Below are 20,973 nucleotides of genomic sequence, written 5' to 3'. Positions count from 1 at the left end.
CACTTCTGACGCCCAGGGCAGGATGGTCTGGTCTGTTCCCTCATCTCTGGTTTCCTGATGCCTCAGCATTTCTGGGATTTCTGTGAGCCTGATCATGTAGCCCCCTCCCTGTCTCTCCTTACCTAGCGCCGCCTGCCCCTAACCCACTGAGTTCTAAGGCTACATCAGAAGAAGCCTTGCACTAGTGCTGGACTCTGTTGAACAGCATGCCCTGGGAGAAGGCACTGCCACTTCTAGAAGTTCTGCTACCTTGGGGTGCCTGGGTGGCTCAGCCTGTTAGAAGTCTGGCTCTGGATTTTGACTCAGGTTGTGATCTCAGGGTCTTGAGCTCAAGCCCCCTGTGGGGCACCTAGCTCAGCATGGAGTCTGCTTGAGATTCTCTCTCTCCCTCCTCTGTACCGCCCCCCACTCACTCTTTCAGTAAATAAATAAATAAATTTTTTATTTTATTAGTTTATTTTTATAATAATTTTATTATTATTATTTATTTTATTTTATTTTAAAATTTTTAAAAAGGGGACACCTGGGTGGCTCAGTAGTTGAGCTTCTGCCTTTGGCTCAGGGCATGATCCCAGTGTTCTGGGATCGAGTTCTGCATCGGGCTCCCTGCATGGAGCCTGTTTCTCCCTCTGCCCTGTATCTCTGCCTCTCTCTCTCTGCCTCTTGTGAATAAATAAATTAAATATAAAAAAAAGAAGTTCTATTCCCTTCAGATCACTCTGCTGTGAGGAAGCCCAAGCTAGCCAGCTGCATAGGCTTTGGGGAGAGAGAGGTGCCCAGCCAGCCCCATCCAGCCACCCTGGCCTCAGCACACAACACGTGGCTAAAGAATTTTCTTGGAAGATCAGGCAATTGTCTTCAGGTGACTAGCCCAGCCAACATCTGTTTGCGACTATGTGAGAGACCCCAAGCCACTAAGTTTTGGGGTGGTTGGTCACAGTAATAGATACCCAGAACAGAAAACACTCTCAAAGGGTAGCCCTTTCTAGGGTCCATAGTGCAGATTCACCGAAGCTGCCCAGCATAGGTGTGCTCTGCTTAGAAAAACTCCAACATGAGAAATTGTGTTTAAAAGAAATAAATTAAGGCCTTGTAAAAGCATTGTCTTATTACAAGACCAGCTTCCGAGGCACTTGTAAGCATTCATTAAGAGGGTAATAGCTACTTATCAGGAGCCTATGAGCAGAAAAACAGAAAGAGAAATGTCGGAAATAACTACCTTTTAAAGATAAATAGGTGCCAAGGTAAAGTATCTTAAAACTTATAGTATAAGTAAATGAGAAAATTATACAATGACCAAAATTGAATTCACACACAACCTTTCAGGAACCCATCCAGATGTTAGATATCATTAAGTATACTTGTATTTCAAAAGTCAATCTCACAACTACAGAAATCCAGCTCACTTCAATTTCTGGTCTGTGTTAGCCCGTATTACCCAGCCTAGAAATATAACCAGGGAAAAATGGAACTGAACACAGAATTTTCCAGATTGGTGGTCTATACAGCCACAATCCACCAGACGGTTGGCAAACTTGCACTTCATCGACCACCTCAGAAGAGGAGCTTCCACTATTTACTCAAGGTTTAATGATTCAATCGTTCAATGAGAAGGTCCATTCACCCACGAAACGATCAAAAGGTGTTGGGAGTAGAATAAAGTTATACACTTTTAGATATTATGGAAGATAGTTGTCGAGTTAGAAAACATTTACCTTTTCTGTTAGTAAACTAATGTGTGAAGACCAAACTGTTTGCCCAACTTCGTATCGGTCAGCAGAATCAGAATGCTATGTGGTGAGTCCATTGTAGAAAAGCCAGTATCATTCCATTCCAGACCCAAGAAAGGACTCCCTACCCCACCGGGAGGGCTTGGCGGTATGTGGGCAGGAGAGCAGCGAGCCCCTCTAGCAGAACCCAGTTCCAAGGAGCGCGCCTCGAGAATAAATCAGATGGTGTTAGTATTCTGATAAGGAGGTGGGCTGCAAGGTTGGTCTGTCCTACGGCTGGGAAAGAATAAGATAAAGTATTTCTTTGATGTTTTTATTTAAGGCTTCTGCTCAATAGTTCAGTGAGAAGATCCATTAACCCCTAAAACCATCAAAATGTGTCAGGAGTAGGAAAAATTCACATGGTTGTTAGATATTATTGAAGATTTAGGGGATATTTATGCTCCTTTTTTAATTGGCATTTTCCCATCATCAAAGAAGGGGTTGAACGAGCCCTCCAGGCAGTCAGGGCATGAACGAAGAGATATAGGTGAGTAAAATCTGAGGAGTGGGATTTTTCTTCCTTGTTTACATGTCCTTTAAAAAAATAATATTCCCTGGTGAACATCTCTTGGAGATAAAGGAAACCTCTTTCCGACAAAAAGTTCCTCTACTTTGAAAATACTGGCCATGCTTAGATTTTTGAGAACTGATCTGTAAGATCATCTAGGTAAAGGGATTGACTCAGTGGGAAGAAAACGTAAGTGCTTGGCTCAACCCTCAACTCTAAGCAGGATGTGTGGGGAGAAGAGACCCCTGGCTTCTCTGGAAGGCTGAGCAGGAGAGGAAGGGAAAGCGGGTCGGTTACGAATGCTTTGGGGATTTTAAGAAATGTGAGACACTTGAGTCATGAGCATTTCAGAAATGAGACAGATGCGATAAAACAACTGTTGGAGGACAAATGATGGAACTGTGGCCACTGAGGAGACAGAGCTTAGAAGCCCACAGAGAAGATTTGGAAAGAAAACTATAGTCCGAGCAAATGAGGGGAGCCGTGTGATGGGAATCATGGAGGCTTTCAGCTGCTCTTCTGTGAACAGTGACTCCAATACAATGAGGAAAATGAAGCAGAATCCATACAAAATAAGAATCAGCTAGCCAACCCCAACAGAAAGAGATTTCATAGTGCATTTCATTTCAATTTTTTTGTTCTGATTTGTTTTTTTTTAGCACAAGACCAGAAGAAGGCTTTCATTAATAAAATATTTCTAACGGAGTGCCTGGGTGGCTCAGTCGGTTGGGCATCTGCCTTTGGCTCAGGTTGTGATCTTGGGGTCATGGGATCGAGTGCCCGGGGGAATCACTGCTTGGCAGGGAGACTGCTTCTCCCGCTCCCTCTGCCCTTTCTGCTTGTGCATTCTCTTTCTCAAATAAATACATAAAATCATTATTTTATTTTTTTCAAAGATTTAATGTATTTATTTATATTAGAGAGAGAGGGAGAACAGGAACAAGAGAGGGAGAACCAGACTCCCTGCTGAGCAGGGAACCCAATGAGGGGCTCAATCCTAGGACCCCAAGATCATGACCTGAGCCGAAGTCAGATGCTCAAACACTGAGTAACTCTGGTGCCCCTAAATTATATCTTAACAAAATAAAATTAAAAAGAATATTTCTGATAGTTTCCTTCTCCCAACCAATGAAGAGAGAGAAGCCACCACCAATATCAAAAAACACTTTGGGACAACACTTTTGCACAGCTGTGGCCAACTGATGGCTCCCTGACTTTTATAGGTGCTGGTAGGGGTGTTGATGGTAATCATGTGTGCGTGTGTGTGTGTGTGTGTGTGGTAGGATATGCATGGTGTGTTGAGGGTTCTGACACCAGCTAAGATTCTGATCACCAATTATTCCAATGTGTGTTCGGAGTGGGATGGTATTTCCACACTATGAACTCAATTCTCAGACAGCAGCTGAGTGGCTTAGAATTCAACTCAATTCTAACACTATTTACCTGGAAATACCTTCAGATCCAACAGGTAAAGGGCTCCGTCCTACAAGACTGCATTGCCCACCCATTAGATGCCAACCACAAGTCTGGGTTGTCATGGTGCAGTCCCAGCAGAGGGATGGATGAGCACCTGGCTCCAGGAGTTCAAACAGACCAAGTTCAGCCACTTGCTGCTGCCAAAATCAGAGAAACAATTGGTGGTGAAACCAGAAAGGGATTTATTTCAGTGAGGCCAACAGCAGCAAGACAGAAGACTAATATCTTAAAGACTATCTCTCAAGGGCTGAAAATTCGTCCAGGTTTATATAAGGAAAATGTGGGGCACCGGTCAGTGAGGATGTGCAGGTGGGCAGTCAAGGGCAGGTTGCTCCATGTCTTCGGGTCAGTCATGCAGGGTCTTGCTGGTTTGAGACAGTCCTTATTGCTCAAGGGGGTAGTTTCGGTTTCCATCAGAGGATGCTTTACCTACAGGGTCTTTTGCCTGAGCAAAGACATACTGGAATAAAAGTTAATCAATTAGAAAGTTTGAGGTCATGAAACTCACCATAAAAGACTCTTAACTCTAGGAAACTGAGGGTTGCTGGGGGGGAGTGAGGGAGATGGAGTGACTGGGTGACTGGCATTAAGGAGTACACATGATGGGATGAGCACCGGGTGGTATATGCAACTCTACCTCTGAAACTAACGATACACTATATGTTAATTAATTGAATTTAAATTTTAAAAATTTATAAAAAGAAAGTTTGACATCAAAAAGGAGATAACCGAAGTCCTCTTTCACCTGTGCTTCTGACCAACTGGCTACAGGTTGGGGGGTCCAATGGCTCCCCTCCTTAGGTTCAATCAGTTTGCTAGAGGTGTTCACAGAACTCAGAGAAACATTTTACTTCCCAGATTACCAGTTTATTATAAAAGGATATCATCCAGGAACAGCCTTTTATATTATCAAAGATGATACCTCGGGCACTCAGTTCCATTTCCTCTCTGAGCACCCCATTCTTTCCAAATCTCCTCGTGTTCACAAACCTGTAAGCTCTCTGAGCCCTGACTTTTTGGAGGTTTAGGAAGGCTTCATTACAGAGGCATGACTAAATCCCACAACCTCCAGCTGCCTCCCAGGCTGGAAGGGAGACCAGGGGGGTGAGACTAAGTGTTCCAACCCTCCAATCACATTTTGAATTCTCCTGGCCACCAGCGCCGCACCCCCCCCCCGCAACCCCCCCCCACCCTCCCACCCCCGTCCTTAGGTGGGGGCCAAAAGTCACCTCATCAACAGAGCAAAAGACACTTTTGTCACTCTAATAACTTAGGAAACTGCAAGGGTTTTAGGGGCTCTATGTCAGAACCCAGAACAAAAACCAAATCTATGTTGTCTTATGTTAAATTACAATATCACATGTGTCCACGGGGCCTCTCTTGGTATTGTAACCTAATCCCCAGCCACCGCCTCCTGCTAATAACACAGGTGGCCTCCTGGAAGGGGTGGGTTTTCCGTCCCTGCACGGCTCAGGAGTAATGGGTATCAACATAGGTGCATGGTGCTGGGGAAGCCGATGAAAAAGACTGGAAAGGAAAGAGCCCAGAGGGGCCCCTCTGGGAACAAATCAAGCCCTCTGAGACAGGGAGGCAGAAGTCAAACAACCATGAAGGGTTTACAGGTTCTGGGACCTAAGGAGATACACATTTTGAGCTTAAAAACTTTCAGGGCATGGATGTCTGTGACATTTAGTTACATAAAAATTAAGATGAGTTTGCAAAATGAGTAGAGGGATGTAAAGGTGGGTAGATATCTGACCAAAAAATATGGTAAAATGTTATATAATGATAGAGCCAGGGCAATGGGGATATGTGTGTTTATCTTAAAGTCCTTTCCTACTTTTCTGTTGGAAAGTGTTTATAATGAAATGTTGGGGGGAACACTTGACCAGGGGAGCATGATCTTAACTAAACCTGGGAATCAGAGTATCACCCCCTGTGGAGCTGTGTTTCAGCTGTGTTTCAATGCATCCATTCCACATTTACTCATTTCCTTGGGGCAAATTCTCAAGGTCCCACTGAATATACTCAACCTGCAACTGAGAAGAAAGAAATGGTACAATTAACCAGCATGACATTTCAACAAGACAGACTTTCACAGTAAAATATCTTTTTTAACTCTTGCTAGTATACTGCTTCCCAGAAAAACCTTCCCTTCCCTTTATATATAAGGTTATTTTATTATTATTATTATTATTAATTATTTTAGACAATAGCAGTTTCATACACAGTGGATGTTGGGAATATTTGTGGAAGTATTTGTTTCCTAGATGTTGGTTCCCACCTGAGATGATCACTGACCCACCACTCAGAAGGACCAGGACACTGAACAGCCACAGTCATTTTGTCTGAGACATAAGAGACCCCATGCGTGAAATGAAGAATTAGTGCCAGAAATACTGGGGCAAGCAGAGAAGCAAATTAGTATCAACGGAGATAAAATTCAGGATGCTAATTCAGAAGAATCTATTTACACGGTCTTGACACCCGTAGATGATAAGGGGTCAGAACACCTAGTTAGATAAGGAGGTTGGTTTTGTTTTCCACTTGCCAGCTTTGTGATCTTGGGTAATACCTTCATTGACTCTTCTTTGTCTTATCTATAGCATAGAGAGGAAAATGCCTAGTTTGCAGAGCTGTGATAAGGGTCAGATGATATCATGAATGGAACAGAGCCCAAGCATTGTGGGCACTAATTGCTTCCTGATGTTGACCAGAGTCAATCAATAATCCACACTGCACCTCTCTCTCTGGGTAGGGATTTCAGGGAACACCATCCAGGAGAGGCACATTCATAAAATTGGACACCAGGAAGGTAGCTCAGGAGAGAAGGGGAAAGGGGTACCTATGCAGAATGGGGAGCCCAGCCTGACAGAGAAAAAAAATGGAGTAGGGTTTGCAGTATGTCAAGTAAGAGGCACTAAAGGGGCATTTGTTTCCAGTAAAGACTAAGGAAACTCCTAGTAGACCAGCTCTCCCACAGATGACATTGATAAACTATAAATTCTGAACAAAATACAAAAAACAACCCAACAACAACAAAATGCAACTTACAGAGTGCCTAAAACTTAGAGTGACCAACCAGGCCAATATTCCCAGAGATATCCCAGGGTTAGCACTGGAAATTCCATATTCTGCGAAAACTCTCAGTTCTGGGCAAACCAGGATAGTTGGTTACCCTACTAAGAAAATCTGCAGTTTTGGGGCACCTAGGTGGCTCAGTGGTTGAGCATCTGCCTTCAGCTCAGATTGTGATCCCAGGGTCCTGAGATTGAGTCCCCCATCAGGTTCCCCTCAGGGAGACTGCCTCTCCCTCTGCCTGTGTCTCTGCTTCTCTCTGTGTGTCTCTTGTGAATAAATAACAAAATCTTTAAAAGAAAGAAAGAGAGAGAAAGAGAAGAAAGAAAGAAAAGAAAAGAAAGAAAGAAAGAAAGAAAGAAAGAAAGAAAGAAAGAAAGAAAGAAAGAAAGAAAGTCTGCAGTTTTTCTGAAGAGACAATAGACAGACTTTGGTTTGGGACAAACATAGCCACTGGACAGTGGCAGACGAAGGCAAGAAAGGAGAGTGCCAGGGAAAAGGAGAGTCATGTCTGTGTCTAACACTGCCCAAATCTCTCCTTGACTTCTTATCCATATATGCCAAGACCAGATCGAAGGCAGTCCAGCTAAGGACAGCAGAACTGAACTGAGATTTTAGCTGCTTCCCAAAAAACAGAGTTTGCAGTCTAAATTTAAACAAGATAATTGAAAAAATTAAATTAAATTAAAAAATTAAAAAATAAACAAGATAATTGCCTAGCTATACAACAATAAAATGGAGGAGCCTGGGTGGCTTAATCAGTTAAGTGTCTGGCTTCAGCTCAGGTCCTGATCTCAGGGCCCTGGGATTGAGCCCCATGTTGGGCTCCCACCCAGCAAGGAGTCTGCTTCTCCCTCTTCCTCTGCATCTCCCCCAACTTATGCTCCCTCTGTCTCTCTCAAATAAAACCTTTAAAAATAAATCAATAAAACCAACACTATTCAGAGGTCTGTAACAGAATCCAGAGTCTTCACAATACAATATGCCCTATATCCAAGATATAATCCAATATTATTCAACATACCAAAAGTTCAAGAACATTTGACCCATTTTCAAGATAAAAAAATCTACCTTGAGATAGCCAAGATATTGAAGTTAGCACATAAGGATTTTTTAAAAATATTTTTAGCACATAAGGATTTAAAAGCAGCTGTAATAACTATGCTCACAAACTAAAAGGAGAATATATTCACAATGAATGAAAAGATAGACAGTTTCAGAAAAGAAACAGACACTATATTAGAATTTCCTGAGAAGCAGAACCATTAGGATGTGTATGTGCACATTTACAGAGAGAGAGAGAAAGAGAGGGATTTATAGTAAGGAACTGGCTGATGAGATTATGGAAGTTAACAAGTTCAAAATCAGCAGGGTGAACAAGCAGGCTGGCGACCCAGGGTTGAACTGATGTTACAGGATAAAGTCCAAAGTCAGTCTGCCATAGATCTGAGAAGAGACCACATTGCAGATGAAATCTGAACATTATCTGTTGCAGAATTCTCTCTTGCTTGGGGGGAAGTCAGCCTTTTGTTCTCTTTAGGCTTTCAGTTAATTGGACGCCACCCACCCACATGACATAGAGCAATCTGATTTACTCAAAGCCCATTAATTCAAATGTAAATCTCAGCACAAAACACCTCCAGGGAAACATCAAGAATAACATTTGAACAAATATATGGGCACTCTGACCTAGTCAAGTTAACACATAACACTAGCCATAATAGGAATCAAGCTGAAATTCTTTTAAAAATTATGATATTCAGGGATCCCTGAGTGGCGCAGCGGTTTGGCGCCTGCCTTTGGCCCAGGGCGCGATCCTGGAGACCCGGGATCGAGTCCCACATCGGGCTCCCGGTGCATGGAGCCTGCTTCTCCCTCTGCCTGTGTCTCTGCCTCTCTCTCTCTCTGTGACTATCATAAATAAATTAAAAAAAAATTATGATATTCAAAACAAAAGAAGGGAAATGTACTACATGAAACAAAACTGAAATATTTGAAAGATACAAACAAACAAAAATCCATTGGATGGATTTAAAAGCAAAATGTAGATAACAGAGGAATATGTCCAGTGATCAATAGAAGTTAATCAGCAGCTCTTTTTTCAGTGTAACCATTCCACATTTATTCATTTTCTTGGGAGCAAGTTCTCAAGAAAAGAGAGAAAAGTGGTTGAAAAAAATGAATAGACACTCAGAGACCTATGGGACAATATTAAAAGGTTATCACATATATAATTAAAGTCCCAAAAGAAAAGAAAGAAAATGGGGCCAAGCACAATTTGAAGAAATAATGACTGAAAATTTGTGAAAAACATGAATTTCAGGTTCAAGAAAATCAAGGAAATTCACTCAGAATAAATATGAAAAAAATCCATGCATACGGACAATATAGTCAAATGCTTAAAACCAAGATAAGAAGAAAACCTTGAAAGTTGACTGAGAAAAATGACAAAGGGGGAAACGATTGTTCAAGTTATCACTGACTATTCATCAGAAACAATGAGAGGTCAGAAAACAATGGAACAATATATTTAAAGTGCCGGAAAAAAAACTCAACTCAGAATTCTGTATCTAATGAAATATCACTCAAGAACGACAGCAAAATATGTGTTCTCTCATCCTTTCTCTCAAATCAATCAATCTACCAATCAATCAATCAGCAGAATGAATATAAAACAAAGACATCTTGGATAAAAGAAGTCTAAGGGAAATCATTGCCAGTGGACATGTACTACAAGAAATTTTTAAAAGATTTTATTTATTTTAGAGAGATAGAGGCAGACAGAGAGCACAAATGGGGAGGAGCAGAGAGAGGGAGAAGTAGGCTCCCTGCCAAGCAGGGATCATGACCTGAGCTGAAGCCAGATGCTTCACCAACTGAGCCAACCAGGTGCCCCTATATAACTATAACTATAAGAAATTCTAATGTAAGTTCTTCAGGGAAAGGACAATTTTATCACATGGAAATTAAGGAAGGAATGAAAAAATTGGTTAATGTCTGGTTAAATATAAAAGATTACTTTCCATTTCTAGTGTCTCTGAAATACATATGACCATTTAAAGTGAAAATTATAACATTGCCTAAGCCTATTAAGCTAAAAAGCTAGAATAAGCCACTGGAAGTTGAAGGGCTGCACACAGAGGGAAACCTATGTGGTGTCTGTCATCAGGTTGCTCCAGACCAGGAAGGAGATAGAAGTTGCAAGTTTTATGGAGCCCAAGACCTGAACACCCAGAGAGGTAGCAGGTCTGTAATGGGAGAGCATCTGCACAGAATGGTTATGGAAGCCTTGAAGGCCTGAGTGTGAACTAGCCTCTGGTTTAGAAGTGTCAGCAAAGGTTCCTGTAGGCTGCACTTGAGGTGGTGTGGATTATTTGTCTTGCTGTTTCCTGAATAGCAGCCACCATTTACATTTGCAAACAGAGACAATTTTAGTTCTCTTTCTGATCGTCATGTCTTTTATTTCTTTTCTTTGCCTTATTGTAAGAGCTAAGACCTTGAATAGAATAGAAATGGAGAGACTGGATATCCTCTGTTCCTGATCTTAGAAGGGAAACATTGAATACTTTACCATTAAGTATATTAGCTCTAGGGTTTTTGTAGATACTCTTTATCAGGTAGAAAGATTTTCCTTCTCTCCTATTTGGCTGATAGATTTCTTTTTTCTTTGTTTTCTCACAAGCAAGTATTGAATTTTTTCCAAATACTTTTTTTGCATTTGTTGAAATAATTATGTGGTGTCTGTCTTCTATTCCATAAACATGATAAACTACACAGATTGATTTTTTAAAGACTTATTTATTTTAAGGGCACTTAGGGGGCTCAGTCAGTTAAACATCTGCCTTCAGCTCAGGTCGTGATCTCAGGGTCCTGAGATTGAGCCCCACATCACACTCCCTGCTCAGCGGGGAACCTGCTTATCTCTGTCCTGTTCCCCCTGCTTTGCTCTCTCTATCTCTGTCAAATAAATATATTAAAATCTTTTTTAAAAAAGATTTAGGGATGCCTGGGTGGCTCAGTGGTTTAGCACCTGCCTTCAGCCCAGGGTGTGATCCTGGAGACCCAGGATTGAGTCCCGCATTGGGCTCCCTGCATGGAGTCTGCTTCTCCCTCTGCCTATGTCTCTGCCTCTCTCTCTCTTTCTCTCTCTCTCTCTCTTTCTCTCTCCCTGTGTCTCTCACCAATAAATAAATAATCTTTAAAAAATAAAAAAATTTAAAAAGATTTATTTATTTGAGAGAAAGAGCAGGTGCAGGGAAGGACAGAGGGAGATAAAGAATCATAAGCAAGTTCCATTCCCAGCACAGAGGCTGACTTGGGGCTCGATTTCATGACCCTGAAATTATGACCTGAACTGAAATCAAGAGTTAGATGATTAACTGAGCCACCCAGGAGCCCCTACAAAGGTTGATTTTTATGAATGTTAGGCCAACTTTGCAATCCTGGGGTAAAAGTAATTGGTCATGATACTTATCATTTTTATATATTGCTGGATTTGATTAACTAATATTTTGTTGAGGACTCTTGTGTTTATAATCAAGAGAGATATTAGCCTCTAATTTTCTTCTCTTTCTTTCTTTTCTTTCTTTGTAATGTTTGGTCAAGTATTGACATTTGGGTTATGCTAGTCCCCCAACATGAGTTAGAAGTGTTTCCCCCTACTCTGTTTTTTAAAAACATTATTTTTTTCTTAAATATTTGATAGGATTCACTAGTGAAATAATATGAAATTGGAATTTCCTTCCTGAGGTTTTTGATAATAATTTAAATTTCTTTTTTAAAAAAAAGATTTTACTTATTTATTCATAAGAACACAGAGAGGGAGGCAGAGGCAGTAGCAGACTCCCTGCAAGGAGCCTGATGTAGGACTCAATCCCAGGACCTGGGCCAAAAGCAGATGCTCAATCACTGTGTCACCCAGGTGCCCCTAAATTTCTTTAATAGATATCGGGCTATTCAAATTCCCTGTTTCATCCTGTATCAGTTTTTATAAGTTATTTAGAGAGTTTGTCCAACTTCATTTAAACTGCTAGTAACTTGTCAGCTTAAAGTTCTTCATAATAATCTCTATTATTCCTGTAATATTAGTGAGATTCGTAGTGATATCCCCTTCCATTCCTGATGTTGGTGATTTGTATTTATCCACATTTTAATGTGTATCAATTCTTCATCTACTTTTATTACTAGATAACATTTCCTTGTATGGACATACTACATTTTATTCATCCACTCATTAGTTGATGGACATTTGAGTTAACATTTTTTGGCTCTTATGAATAATGAATCTATAAACATTTGTGTACAGTTTCCTGTGTGGATTAGCTTTGAAACCGGTGTACTACTCTGGTCCCAAGAGGCCCTTCCAGTCACCACCTGCTTTCAGTTGCTCATTGCTGTGTAATTAAGTCAGGAAATTCTCTTAATTCTGCTCCCTGAAAGGTAAGCAGATCATGTAGCCTGAGCTGGATTAAGCGAAGGGTGAAATCTTGAGACAACCGAACACCTGGACACTCAGGCAGCCTGACTTGGACTCACCGAGTTGCTGCAGAAGGTGCAGAAAAAGAAACAGCAGGTGCAGAATTTTATGACTTGGTTGAAAATCCTTGCTTAAGAATGCTTGTGCATAAATTTAAAAATAATCTTGAAAAGTATGAATAAAAAAAATCTTGTGCAATATGTAGTTTGTCAATTCATGTTAATGAATGCCCATATTATCAAGCACTATCATTTGCCTTTGAGATTAGCTGTGTTTCTATACACCCTCCTTCACCCCTGAAAATCCTTAGGAAAAGCTTGTTATATTCTGGAGGAAGCTTCACCCCCTGGAATCCACTTCTTCCCCTGCAATTTGTATGCAATCCCAAAAGACAAAATGGTAATTTATTTGTCTTTCACATTTTTATCATTTACCTTACCCAGAACCACTTCTTCTGAAACCCATAAAGGTTCCTAAATGTTAAATGGGAATTTGGCAAGTCCTTCATTTTTAAAGAAATTTTCTATTTTTTAGAAGATTGTATTTATTTAACAGAGAGAGAGAGCAAGCACAAGCAGGGGGAGCAGCAAGCAGAGGGAGAGGGAGAAGCAGGCTCCCCTCTGAGCAGGGAGCCCAAAGCAGAGCTCGATCCCAGGACCCTGAGATCATGACTTGAGCTGAAGGCAGATGCTTAACCGACTGAGCCACCCAGGTGCCCCCTTTTTTAAACTTTCATCTTAAAGGGCTTGCGTGGGAAATAATTGAAAGAACCTTGTATCTAATAATAGTCTAAGTCTTGAATTGACTTAATAAGTAAAGAAAGGAAGGAGCAGATGGAGGTTAACTATGTGTGAATTTATAGATGTTTTGGTGTCTGGGGCCCATGTAAATAATATATTACCTCACTGTAAATATTAACTCTGCTAGAGTCTAGGTCTTTAAACAGAAATTACCAGGAACTCCAGGGAATGAAGAGATGCTCTGCTCTTAATGATCTTTTGAACACCAGTTCCAGGTACTTAGGACCCTGCAGGGAATTCCTGGAATCAGTAGTCTTTAATATGCTGGTTTCCAGTGTTGGAGAGTTCGTAAAAGAAAAAAGAAAAAAGATCTTCTCCATATAAAATAAAAACTAAAACTAAAACACTCTAGAAATTCTTCTTAAAGAACAGTTCCAGAAATTGCTACTCGCCTGCAGAATCCAAGCTTTTAAACGTCCAGTAGGTGATTTTTTAAGTAATAAAAGTGGAAACTTTCATTAAGATTATTAGTAGAGGGAAGGCTTGTGTGGGGACACACGATTCACACGTGTCCTTCCAATGTATATGGGGATTCAGACTTTCTTATCACTACAGACCTCTCCAGAATGACCACAGCAAAAGCTGTGGCAGACACTTGGGCAGACACTTAACCGACTAAGCTACCCAGGCACCTCACAAATAAGCTATTTTTTTTTTGTAAGCATATTTGTCAGCTTCTATTTTTCAAAAAACTGACAACTGCCTGTCTAATTATTCCTTTAGGTATAAATGTACTCTCATAAAGAAGGATTTGAAAGCTGGGCAATCACTTAAAAGATAACCAGTTGCAATAGCTCCATATCCTAGCAGATCCACTGGGCAGATAATGTTATGGTTTCATTCATATTTTTGATGAGTCGAAGGAAAAAAAAAGAACCAAGGCTCTTTGTTGGCAAAGACTGAGCTACTGAACGGTGGCCTGAGACCATGGCTCAAAATGACTCAGTACTTCCAGCAACAGAATTAAAAGATAACGTCTAAAGGAAAAGCTTGTATGAGGACGTTCACTGATAAGGTATATGCCAAATGCCAAAGAGAGCAGAGAAGTTGCCTTTTGGTTGATTTGAGGGTTGTTGTTTTGTTTTTTGTTTTCTTTTTTTTTGAAAATCCGGAAGCTGACTGGTCATATTTCATTCCTCAGAGAAACCGTTCCTGCATTTCACCGCGAAAGGCATGCAGAAACCATGTTGTCCCAGCAAACCTGGGCTCTGGATCCTGCACACCTGCTCTGCGGCCACCAAGGCAATTCCCGGAAGGTTTTCTGAGAGAGGCCTTTAGAAAGATAGATTCTTTGAACTGGGTGCCCTCCAAAAAGCCCACTTTTCCTCAGGGGCTGGAAACACACAAATCTGGTTTCTCAGGAGGCTGAAAGTGTGGTTCGTTCAGTTAATCACTCATCGATTGTTACTAATCCCCTCCAATTAAGTGCAGACCCGGTGGGAGCAGTGGCAAGTCAGCCTGTGAGTAAACACTGTCCCTGCATTTAACCCACGAGTGGAGGGGGCACACGGGGCAAGTCCTACATTAGAATATTGAGTTTCGGGGCACCCGGATGGCTCAGTGGTTGAGTGTCTGCCTTGGGCTCAGGTCATGACCCTGGAGTCCTGGGATCGAGTCTTGCATCAGGGTCCCCGCAAGGAGCCTGCTTCTCATGTGGTTTATGTATACAATGGAATATTACTCAGCTATTAGAAATGACAAATACCCACCATTTGCTTCAACGTGGATGGAACTGGAGGGTATTATGCTGAGTGAAGTAAGTCAGTCGGAGAAGGACAAACATTATATGTTCTCATTCATTTGGGGAATATAAATAATAGTGAAAGGGAATATAAGGGACGGGAGAAGAAATGTGTGGGAAATATCAGAAAGGGAGACAGAACGTAAAGACTGCTAACTCTGGGAAACGAACTAGGGGTGGTGGAAGGGGAGGAGGGCGGGGGGTGGGAGTGAATGGGTGACGGGCACTGGGGGTTATTCTGTATGTTAGTAAATTGAACACCAATAAAAAATAAATTAAAAAAAAAAGGAGCCTGCTTCTCCCTCTGCCTGTGTCTCTGCCTCTTTCTGTGGGTATCTCATGAATAAATAAATAAAATATTTTTAAAAATTAAAAAAATAATAATATTGGGGTTCACCGTCTGGTGGGGGCTGCTGGAGGTCACGTCTCTTGGCTCCTCTTCCTTTGCTCGCACAAGCCCCGGGCGCTGTCCAGCCCGCTTGGGTCCTGCCCGCCCGCACCCCGCAGCGTGGCTGGGCGGCCGTGGAGAAGCTCTTGGGGCCAGCGGCCCCCCAGCCGCACAGCCCCCCTGGCTCCTAGCTTCTGAGAAGGCCTGCCGTGGTCAGCACAGGGTCCGAGGAGCATCTCCCTCGTGTCCCCACGCTGCCTCGGCGACAACAGCTCCACCTCCGTAGGAAGCTGTGGCCGGAGAGAAGGAACCATCTGGAAGCCAGTCATGAGCCTCTGCGTGTGTTGGGCCCCTTTGTGGGGCGCCAGGCACACCTTATTCTTTAGCTCACCCAGCAGGTGAGGTCGGTATTAACACTTCCAATTAGTAAATGAGAAAACCGATACTCCGAGTTTGTGAAAATTTCCCAAGGTCTCACAACTTGCACAAAGTCACCGAGCCAGGACTCAGAGCCAATTTAAAGGAAGTGATCATAAAAACCTAAGTCTAGAGGGGCCTGGGAGCCGTGAGTTAAAAACATGACACGTTTTCCTTTTTCTACAAATATGCGAGCCAACTTCCTATTATTTCACACACCTTAGAGGACCTTCCCAGGAGGACACCTAGAGGAGCCTCTGATCTAAGGGATCAGTGAAAAGGGGCGGTCGTCTGGGGTAGGTACCCTCATCCCACTCTGAGGTGGCCTGCTTGCCTCCACGAGACATTTCCTAGGAATTCACATGTTGCATGCATTCGCCTATGAATGGGTGTGCCTAGGGCATCACACAGAACAGTAGTGTCACCTTTAGGGTTGTGTGGGCTGTCTTTGAATCTTTTCCCCCAAAGTGACCTCTAGCAAAGTCATTAAAATCAATGTAGATATCCTGTCTTGGGTCCTTGTCACTCCAGCTCCAGGAAAGAAGAAGGGCCAAAATTTACTGATCCAAATCCTGGTCACCTGGGAAGGAAGAAGAAAATATAGCTTTCTTTTGTTATCTAACACTCCTGGCTAATTAAAAAGGAATTGCCATTTGGACTGGGGGGGTTGGAGAATAAATGGAAGGGGAGGGGAATGTGTTTTAGGAGCACCTTGTACTTAAAACACAATCCTCCACTCCCTCTACTTTTTCTTTAGAACAAAATGGATTTAATCTTGCCGGATATTTGAGGAAAGTCAGGCCAGGCAGGTCTGAGCCATTTGCAAATGTTATTGTCTCTTGCAGAAAAGTTGAACAAAATGAGAGCATAATCTGCAAATCTGCAAATGAACCCAGGTCACCCAGCTATTCAGCAGAAAGGCAGCTTTGCATAGGTATACCCGTGACTGCCCATGACAATCAGAGTTTATTTTTTGTTTTAAAACTCGCAGTGGCATTAATTCTCTATAAAGCTTTAGCCCTGCCTTGGACTTTTTTCTCATGCTTCTGGATAGAAGTCACGGAGCATGATGTTATGCCCAACACACCACAGTGATCATCCTGGGAAATAAAACTCTTACAATTTACCCATTGGCAAGGAATTAGAACCGCTGGTCTGACTTATAAAGAATGATGGACATTTGGATCCTGGCTGTCCCTTACAGATTTGATCTTGCCTGCACTCAGCAAGATAGCGATCACATTTTCAGGTGAAACCAGGGCTTTGGGGGGTGGGGGCCTGGGAAGCAGCACACTGCATGGACTCAAACCCTACCCCAGCCCTCTGCTCTTTCCAAGTAACTCCCAGATTCCCATATCTCGTGTCTACGCCTCCCCTCATGGCCTCGAGCCTCTCTGGATGCCTCATTTTTTTCACCTGGCCTGACCTGGCCTGGTTCCTGTCTCCTACTTTGGCATATTTATGAGATTTTTCCGTATCTTCAAAGTCTAGCTCTGCTGCCAATAGCCTGGCTCTCTGGCTAAAGCCCAAGAAAGTCTCTCACCCACCCACACAACTGCTCGGTGACCTGAATGCACCCGAGTTTTAGGTGCCAGACATGGAAGGACAAGTAATTAATTGTAAGACTGTATTAATCAGTCTCTCCAAATGCAACAGAGGCAAAAGGCCAAAGGTATTTAGCTCTTTTTGGTTGTTTGCATCTAAATTAAAGTATTCACCACTTTCATCAATAGTAATTAATATTTCCTGAGTGTTTATCAGTAGCATGGCATTGTATTAAGTCTGCCCCGGGCTTTTCACAACATAGAGGATGTGAAATCTGTGGTCTCAATGAGTATATAATAGTGAGCAAGACATGGCAATTAACTAGCAACTACTTATGGAGTGCCCGTGTAGGCTCAGCCTTTTGCTGGACGCTTGTATAACACAATCCAGTAGTCACAGGAGAGACCCTTGACTGGTTGGAGGCTGTCTCCCAAGAGCCCTGAGTTTGGCTTTTGGAGGACTCAGAGGAGGTTGGGGAGTTTGTTTCCTCACCTCCAGCCCCAGGTAAGGTGTGTTATCGTGGCACTACCAATTTTCTGTGGTTTACTAACCAGGGGTCATGCATCCCCATCCCGGCCCCAGGGAGTGTTTGAAAATGTATAGGAACATTCTTTATTTGCTTTGGGTTATTACAAATTAGCATTTAATGTACAGAGGCCGGGGATGCTACTATCCTGCAGTGTGCCAACCACTTCAGTCCTTCCAACCCAAACCTTCCCCAAGCAAAATGCCGATGGAACCCCTCTTGCACGCTGATAGAACAAAAGCTGTGAAAATGCACAGAAGACCGAGGAGTCCTCACCCTATTTCCTTCCCACATGCTTTGGGAAACCCTTGGCAGGGGGATGGCATGGGGAGGGGGCAAGGGCTACATTATCCAAATGCTCCGGAGGCCTGAGAGCCTCTGGCATTTGAGATTAAGCCTCAGAGGTCTGTTCTGCTAACGAGTCCAAAGGAGCTTGTCTTTCCTGGATGTGGCTGAGTCACCTTTCCGGGGAGATGTTAAATGAGAGTCTAAGTTTAGGATATTATTTGGTCCCTGTTTTTAACTTAACAGCTATATCACAATTGTCTTTCAAGATAATTTTTCTTAATAACTGAGACCAATTTAGGAAAGAGGAACATGCAGCATCAAAGGGACGGTCGCAGGCACCTGAGTGGCTCAGTGGTTGAGCATCTGCCTTCAGCTCGGGGTGTGATCCCAAGTCCTCAGATCGAGTCCCACATTGGGCTCCCCACATGGAGCCTGCTTCTCCCTCTGCCTATGTCTCTGCCTCTCACTCTGTGTCTCCAATAAATAAATAAATAAAATCTTTTTAAAAAGGGGGGGACAGTTGCACAACCTGCAGGGATGTGAAAGTTTCATCAGACACCCATCACTGCCCAAGCTCTGGGCACTACCGAGATCCCCTGAGTTCCAGCCAAACTATCTGCAGACTTGCAGCAAGAGGCCAACAAGGAGCAGCCTGAAAGCATAGAAAGAAATGGCCAACCAAGCGGCAGGGAACCCAGGGCCCCGCATGGAAGGAAAGAATGACACGAAGCTGAAGTGGAATGTGCATGAGTCTGGCTGAATCTACAAGACATGGTGCGGTGTGCAAGGAAAGATGTCCAAGTTCAAATCCATTTGGAGCAATGCCCTGCAGGACCAGACACATGACTTTGGAGAGTGACATCTGGCTCTGGAGAAAGCTGAGGGCGTCTTCAGTTGGATGAGCCATTGTGATTCACTTGCAAGAAGGGTTTCTTGGATGATTAGGGCACAATTTCAAAAGGAAAATGTAAAAGTCGGTGAAGAATAGATTGGGAACATTCATGTCGGTGTCTGGGCAGGGGAAACCAATAATGTTGAATTCTAGGTACACTGTGGTCTGCCAGGAAGAGATATGAAGGCTTGGGGAAACCTCGCATGACCTTGGAGCCTCCTAGGTAGGCTGGTGACATTGGCAGAAGGCCTTAAGGTCCAAGTTCTACCATTTCCTCCTATGTGACCCTGGACAACTTATTTCACCTCCCTGAACCCTCATCCTTAAACTCTGGGTTTGTTGTGAAAATTAGGAATAATGTATCATAAGCTCAATGCCCAGCTCCTCATAGGTGGTCAACAGACAATAGGTTTTATTGTTATTTGACCTTTTTCTAAGAACATCCCATAACAGCTTCTTCCTACCTAAACTAAGATTTAACTCCAAAGAGTTCCTACCAAATAGGCGTTTTTGACATATATTTCTTTCAAGGCAATTATAGAATCATTTGACTATAGAATATTTGATATGATCATCAAAAACATTATAGTAAGATGCTTTGCCATAACAACTTCCGTTAGAATTCATGGTGAGAAGTGACAGCAAACCCCCTTCAAATTGGCTTAAGATGAAACATGGATTCCCCTCCCCCCAATCTAAACTGAAAAATGCAGGGATGGATCTACATAGCTTTAGGTTTGGCCCAATCTGTGGCTCAAATTATATTACCAAGGCTTGGTTTCTCTCTTTCTCTTTTGATCTATTAAATAGAAATTCCCCTCATGGTAGCAACATGGTTCCATCATGGAAAGGATCTCTGGAGAGATGCTCAGTTCCAATCCTGACAGTTTCTGTATAAGGCTTGAGACACAATCTGCTTGGACTGTAGTCACACGTCCATCCCCAGTCACCGTGGCTCAGGGGATCCAGTGCTCTGACTGGCCAGGTCTGGTCATGTGTGGCACCCTGGTCTGCAGGATGAGACCTACCTGAAGGGCATGAAGGGAGCAGGGGGATGGACAGTTCTCCAAAAGTTGAAAAGCAGGATGATTGGATGTTGGGCTGAAAAACAAATCCACTCTTAGGTTCTTCATACATTGCTAGACCACAGCTGGTTTTCCTTGGTTGTTGGAATACAGTACTAACTGGGCCATGGATGGACATTTACCAGCCAGGTGAGTCATACTGGTAAACTTGGTTGAGACTTTCTCAAAGAGGGACCCGTGATCCACTGCAATCTGCATATCCTGGATGCTTGCTAAGAAATTAGGTCCTTGGTTTCCACTCCAGACTACTTCAATAGAACTCTGGAGTTGGGCTCCCAAATCAGCCCATTTTTATTTTGTTTTAGTTTTTAAAGATTTTATTTTTAAGTAATCTCTACACCCAACATGGGGCTCAAATTTACAACCCAGAGATCAAGAGCCGCACATTCCACTGATGGAGCCAGCCAGGTGCCCCCACCCCCGCCCCGCCCCACCAGATCAGTGTTTTATTTTATTTTTTTTTTAAGATTTTTTTTTTTATTCATGATATACAGAGAGAGAGAGAGAGACAGAGAGACAGAGAGAGAGAGGCAGACGGAGAAGCAGGCTCCATGCAGGAAGCCCGACGTGGGACTTGATCCCAGGTCTCCAGAATCACATCCTGGGCCAAAGGCAGGCGCTAAACTGCTGAGCCACCCAGGGATCCCCCAGATCAGTGTTTTAAAATAAGGTCTCAGAAGGTTCTAATGGAACAGAGAAGTTTGAGAACAACTGAAATGTAAATCCTGGGCCATATCAATGGGAAGAGCCCGGGAGAAACATTGCTGGATCAGCCCTTGTATTGACTGCAACAAACCTTGACACACCTCCTAGATGGTAATGCCTTACTAATTAACATAAAGGAGCCCCACACAGGTTTTTGGATTTCAACATGTTGATGAGCTATCCTTTGGCCAGGGTACCACATAGAACTGCTCTCTTTACTGATGGGAAATTGAAGCATAATGGCTGGTAAATTAGTGGGATGACATACTACCTCTA

This window comes from Canis lupus, chromosome 16, assembly GCF_003254725.2.
Source record: "Canis lupus dingo isolate Sandy chromosome 16, ASM325472v2, whole genome shotgun sequence".
NCBI lineage: Eukaryota > Metazoa > Chordata > Mammalia > Carnivora > Canidae > Canis > Canis lupus.
The sequence above is the reverse complement of the archived record's forward strand: the minus strand, read 5'-3'. Positions refer to the sequence as shown.